A 6161-nucleotide genomic window follows, 5' to 3' on the forward strand; every position below is an offset into this window, starting at 1 on the left:
TGACATCTCAAATGCCGGTAGTAGAGCAGCAGTGGACCGACACAACATCAGCATGCAGTCCCCCTCAGGGCTGGGACACTGGTCCACAGGGGCCACTGACTGTTGCAGTGAGTGTTTCCTATCTGCATCCTTGTATCATCTCCATGACTTTTGCCATGTCTGTATCACCTCCTTGAATCGACTCACCATGTCCACTTACATTTATCTTAAAGGGACAGATGATTATCAGTACTGTAAATGGAAAACCGTTACCACCATAAAAACAGGGTAACCATACAAGTGAACAGGTGACCGTCACCCTGTTCAAGTCAGCCAAGTGGCACGACCGGGCCGCATGCACCTGCTCGGACTCCTGGGCTGCCGGGTCCTGTCCTCCCCCAGCCTGTCTCCCGGCAGCTGTGGGAAGCTTGTGGCTTCTCCGCCACCGGTGCCGTTTGCCCGTCGCCGCCTCTCCTCTGCTCCTGGTGTCATCACCTCCCAGTGGGTGCCTGTGTGACTCATTCCACCAGACTTGATTTTTGTTTCTCATCAAGGTTATCTTTCAAAATCCAATATCCCCCCGTGATTTCAAGCCGTAAGCCTTGGGTGCTGAAAACTTCCCAGTGAATCGGACATTGAACGGCTGAGGGTCAGGGGTGCAGATCCCTGGGGGAATGAGGGGGGGCCCGAATCCCTCCTGTGGGGGTTTCCCCGGGCCCACAGCCCATGGGCTGCCTGGAGCAGGACGTTGTGCAGAACAGCGCTGTCCTGATGCTCCCAGGAACTGCAGCTACAGTAACTCTCAGCTAGTGCTTAGAGAGCCAGTCTTCTCTCCCACTTCTAAGTAGTTGAAGATCTTTTTCTTTTTGACCCCAATGTTATTTTTAAATTAGGATTTCATTTAAATTTAACAAGAGTCTACGTTCACAGTAGAAAATTGATGTTGCAGGAAAGCAGAATTACAAGTAAACTCATTCTTGCAGGTGGTATTACCATGCAGAGACACAGACCCCAGGGTCACTATGCAGAGACAGAGTCACTGGTGTCACCATGCAGAGATGGAGACTTCTCAGACAACTAAGTTATTGGTAGGGAGGCAACAAACTCCTTTCTGAGAACATAAGGGAGGCCCCTTGGCAGGGTGCACATTGGGGAACTTGAGGGCCTTGACTGTGGTCCTGAGCAGACATCTCTCAGGGTCCTTTTAAACCAGGGATTTGAGTGACACACAGTTACACAGCAGCTGTGCCCAGTAGTTAATGTGTTGACCTTTTAGAAAAGTTTTGTTGAGCCTCTTGAGTCTGTCCTTTATTTTCTCCCAGCTGCTCAGGGTGCCAAGTGGGATCCATTATTAGAGCCAGGGCCTGGGTCTCGGGGTCCCCAGCGCAGGACTGTAGCCCTGACCTCCTTTGCAGAGCACAGCCTGCGAGACGCGAGCTCAGCTTTTGTTCCTGTGGTGCGTGTGCCTCACTGCCCATGCTGCTAGGCCTCAGTGTGACAGCCTCGCCATGGCATGGCATCCTGCAGCTCCATTTCTCACTCTCCTCCTCTGCCTCAGGCCCTCGGGTCCAAATACCAAAGCGAGGCTCCTGCGTGGAGGCAGCCTTGACCACATGGAGGCGGCCACTGCCCAGCCATGAAGCCCTGGTCATCAGAGCTGGGCTTCCAGACTGTTTGTCTACAGCCATCACTACACCCTATCTCCTGGCCCCAGGCCTCACCCCAAGTGAGTAACGGGTCCCTCCAAACCCAAAGGGATGAGTACCTGCAGCCCAGGGTCCTTGGGGACCCCAACTCTCAGAGGCAGGAGGGGCGTCTCAAACTGAAGTGTGGTCAGCAGATAGGCTAGGCTAAGACAGGTTCCAACTCAGCTCTGCCTGCAGCTGTGTCTTTGGCCAGGTGACGTCACTGTCTAGAGGCCGGTCCTGAGCAGCTAGAGGGAAGGCCCTAGTGTCATTTTGGAAGGAATGTGAGGCTGCTGTCAGAGAGAAAAGAGCACGTTTGAGGCCCAGGGAATTGTAGCCCTTCTCGGGGAAAGAGTAGTGACTGGTGGCCCAGGGGTTGTGCGCTGTTCCTGGTAGGAGCTGCTGGTGCAGGGCTCAGTCTCTAGGGAGTCAGCTTCCTCTCCCAGGTGCTGGATTCTTTCCTTGTCCTTCCTCCGGCCCCTGAGAGAACAAGGCCCCGGGGGAGCACCTCTGCTTTTGGTGCATTACCCTCAGGTTGGACTCTGCCTCCGTTTGGAGTCCCAGTCATTGCACAGGCAGAAGCCTGGTTTAAAGTTAAGTCAAATAGAAGTCTGGAGACTGAGGCTGTCCCAGCAGGAGAAATGGGGGGATGGAGAGTACAGGCAGGTCCTAAGGGACGGTCCACACGTCCCTCCCTCCTCCAGGTGCTGGACCCCACCACCACTCAGGCGCTGGGCCGAGTCAGAGGTGGCCGTTTGGCAAAAGGCCTGTTTCGCCATGGGTATCCCCGGTCCCCTGTCTCACAGCCTTATTTTCACCATAGGCTAGACTTCAGATGACAGCTTTGTGAGCGCTTCCTGGAGCTCGACTTCACCAACTGCAGGCAGCATGGTGAGTGGGTGGTGTGCTGTGCCCTTCAGCCTCGGTTCTCATGCCTGTTTTCATTCACAGGACTTGTCCTTCCTGTTAATTCCTGTGTGGAAGTTCCACTGACACAATGGGTACAAGTAGAGTTATAATGCTAGAGTGGGAACGGGGGACCCACAGTTCCTCCACACTCCTTCCCTGCTCTCTGAGGGTCCTAAACATGCAGCTTCTGCTTACATACCTCCAGTGATGGGGAAGTCACTACCTATGGAGTGCCCTCCTTCTGGAGGCTCTGGCTGTCCTTGCTTGAAGGAAGGCCTGGCGACCCATGCAGAGAGCACTGACTGCAGGCAGGTCTCGCTGTCCTCACCTGGAGGTTGGTTGCCCAGAGCAGCTCCAAGATGTAAATTTCATCTCAGAGATTGTTAGAAACACTTGCATCTGATTTAGGCCTATTACAAATGTCTGCAGAAGGGAAACAGTGAATTATGCCACCCCTCTCAAAAATTAAAAGTTGTCTGGGTTTTTGTAATTTCTGAAACACAAGCTCCTAGAAGGGTGGGAAACTCAATGTTTAATTAAAACAAAGACTTAGAGAGTTCAGATGGGACCCAGTCTCTGAACTGATCAGCAGTAAGTGTAGGAGTGAGGGTGGTCTCCTGCCCTCCACTGCGTAAAATATTGAATGGTGCTGGCACTGATCCGCACAGACATAGACGCTTCTAGCTGACGGGTGGAGACAGGGCTGGGGTGACACAGCTGGACCCGCGGAGCCCTCTCTCCTCGCCCTGGGGGAGGATGACGACAGGAGGGGTCGGCCACCGCTCTCGGAAGTTTCACTCGCAGCCCGACTTAGGCTCACCCTCAGATGAGAGGGTTTCCTTCCTCAAGCTTCTCTTCCAGAGGAGGAGGCGAGGCGTGTGCAGCGAGGGCTCCAGGATACAGGGGTGGTGTGGAGGCCGTTGATTTGTATCACAGTTGCCTGTTAGGGACACATCCTTTTCAAAGGCAGAGGTGGCTTTTTAGTTCAAGTTTTCCCTTCTCAAAGAGGGGACTTGTTCTGCTTCTGTGCCTTCAGGAAAACCAAGTATTTGTGGCTCACCCCACATGCCCTTGCTAACTGGTGTTTTCCAGCTGCTGCTGTTTTTGGCCCCCGCCAGCACTTGGGACCTGGGTGCCCTGTGGACTTGGTGAATCCGGAGCAGACTGCTTGGCGGGGCGGGAAGCAGAGCATCTCCGGGTGTGTCCCCGGTTCTCAGTGCAGCTCAGCTGCTCACCAGCTGTGAGCAGGGACCGTGGAAACTAGTCCCTGTCCCGCAGTTGTTAGTGTGCAGCGGGATAGACACTGATGATCCCGGGGACGGGGACCTGATACTGAACGTGCTGGAAGAATGGGCCAGGAGGGGAGGTCTGCAGGCCTGGAAGGGGCAGCCTGCCCTCAGCCAGGGCAGTGTCCCCTCCCTGTAGTCGCTCTCACCCTCAGACCCGAGGGCTGTGGTGGACACTCATGCAGGTACAGGGCATCCGGGAGGGTGTTTCCCCCACACTCGTCATGGAGAAGGTTGATTTTTTTTCCCCGTTTAGGGCAGACTGTGTGTGTGTCAATTGTGGGTCCCGATGTCTTCCTGGGTCAGGAGTTGTTGGCAGGTGCAGGTGGTTCCTGGGCTGCTGAGCTGTCCCACAGACTGACTTTCCCTGACATGTCTAGCTGCCTGGGGTCTGACTCCACTTGCTGGTGACCCCTGCCTCCTCCGCATGCACTCCTTCCTTTCCTCTCCTCATGGTGTCCATCCGCCTCAGGGGACACCTCCACTCGGTTCCTCCAGGCTGTGAGGTGCTGGCAGAGGGCTGCAGGTTCCAGAGCAGGGTCAGACTTTGGTCTGGGGGCCTTGGCGTGCTGTCAGCCTGGTGGGAAAGGACACTGGTTCCCTGGAGACCGGAAGCCTGGCCCACATACAGCTGCTCAGCCAGGATAGCAGCTTAAAGGGAACAATTGTGGGGTGGCCGTCCCCTACACAGTCCAGAGTTACCCTTGGTGCCCCACCTCGCCGTTCCTACATCCCCCTTGTCAGATCAAGAGAAAGGTGTAGGTGGCAGTGAGGCCTTCGAGTGAGGCCACTCTGGCATTTAGGAGCTGCTGGCCTCGTTTCTGTTTCTTGTGGCCTAAGATGAAGCCCTCACCAGGTGTCTGAGCTGGTGGCCTGAGAAGGAACAGAGGACAGTCCACCCAGCAGCTCTCTGCCTCCCGCTGAGCTTGGTCGGAATGAGGAGCAGTTGGAAACCGTTGGCTGTGTCCAGCCTCCCAGCTCTCACCCTCCCATCCAGTGGATGTGTTTTTGGAAATGGCTCCCCTCTCTGGGTCTGTTTTCCTGCTGGTTAAGTTGGGGGGCTGCCGGAGTGACACCTGGCTTTTCTCCCTGACCCATGTGTGGCTGCATGCTGACCATCTCAACCAAGGGCTTTGTGTGTGGTGGGGCCCAGCTAGGCTGTGAAAGGCCCAACAGAAGCGGGAAACTTCAGTTCTGGCCAAGTGGCCTGCATCGGGGACATCCTGGGTGAAAGAGGGCTCTCTGAGGACCCTCGTGGCCCTCATTCGGGCCTTTCACTTCTTCCTCTCTTCTCTGTAGGACATTCCCAGCTGCCAGGATGACCTGCTCAGTGACCTCTTGAGGAAGGTCAATAATCTCCCAACCATTTGAGTCCAGCCAGGACGCCCTACTAGGAGAGAAGGGGCCGGGATGCCCACCAGCTCTGCAGCCCCACCATGAAGATGGCTGTCAGCGCCTCCGAGGGGAAGCTGCTGAAGCCAGGGCTGTGTGAGCTCACCGTGAGACCTGCTGAGGCGAGGCCCCACCCAGCACCCGCTGAGGCAGACCCAGCCTCCCCAGAGCCTGTCTCTGGGCAGACCCCAGCAAGGCACGATGCCCCCAACCTCCCGCACACCTGCCAGCTGGAGCTCCTCCTTGAGCCGGTCGGGCCCAGCACACCCTGTGGTGCGAGTATAGAGTATGGCTGCCTGTGCCTGGTCTCCTGGACTAGCAGCTGCAGAGCCTTAAACATGCCCTGATTGGGATTGGGATAGAGTCTGCGACCCAGGTATATATGTCCTTGGCCGGATGGAAACCAGCACCCTTCAGTCCTCAGGCTGGCACTCTTAGCACTGAGCCAGAGCGGCTAGGGCTAATTAAGTAGTTTAATACATTCATGATTACAGAGTTTCAATGAATTTATTACATTCATTGTCTCTGAGCTGAACCTTCAGCCAACAGAGTAGGGGAATACTACCACTTCTATAACATTGCTGTAAGAGTGTTTTTACATTAAAAAGTGGTAAATAAGCCCAGGCAGTGTTGCCCAGTAGTTGAGCACCGACCCATGAACCAGGAGATCAGGGTTCCATTGCTGGTCAGGGCACATGCCCAGGTTTCAGGCTCCATCCCCAGTAGGGGGCGTGCAGGAGGCAGCCGATCAGATTCTCTCTTATCATTGAGGTTTCTACCTCCCCCTCTTTCTTCCTCTCTCTGCAACAATAAAAACATTTTAAAAAATGATAAATCAGAGGCATGCTTATTTTTCGGAACCTTTGCTAGTGGAAGAAGACTAAAGTGTAAAGTGAAGAGCTTCCTCTAA

At 54.9% G+C, this 6161-nt stretch overlaps 1 long non-coding RNA gene across 1 annotated transcript; it reads left to right on the plus strand.

The window, feature by feature from the left end:
• Positions 1-1610: 1610 nt before the first annotated feature.
• On the plus strand, positions 1611-5423 carry LOC148092820 (uncharacterized). Its single transcript, XR_015714788.1, has 3 exons — positions 1611-1705; positions 2488-2555; positions 5159-5423. It is a non-coding gene; the product is annotated as an uncharacterized LOC148092820 (long non-coding RNA).
• Positions 5424-6161: the final 738 nt, after the last annotated feature.

Source organism: Miniopterus natalensis, chromosome 7, assembly GCF_054644295.1.
Source record: "Miniopterus natalensis isolate mMinNat1 chromosome 7, mMinNat1.hap1, whole genome shotgun sequence".
NCBI classification, from domain to species: domain Eukaryota; kingdom Metazoa; phylum Chordata; class Mammalia; order Chiroptera; family Miniopteridae; genus Miniopterus; species Miniopterus natalensis.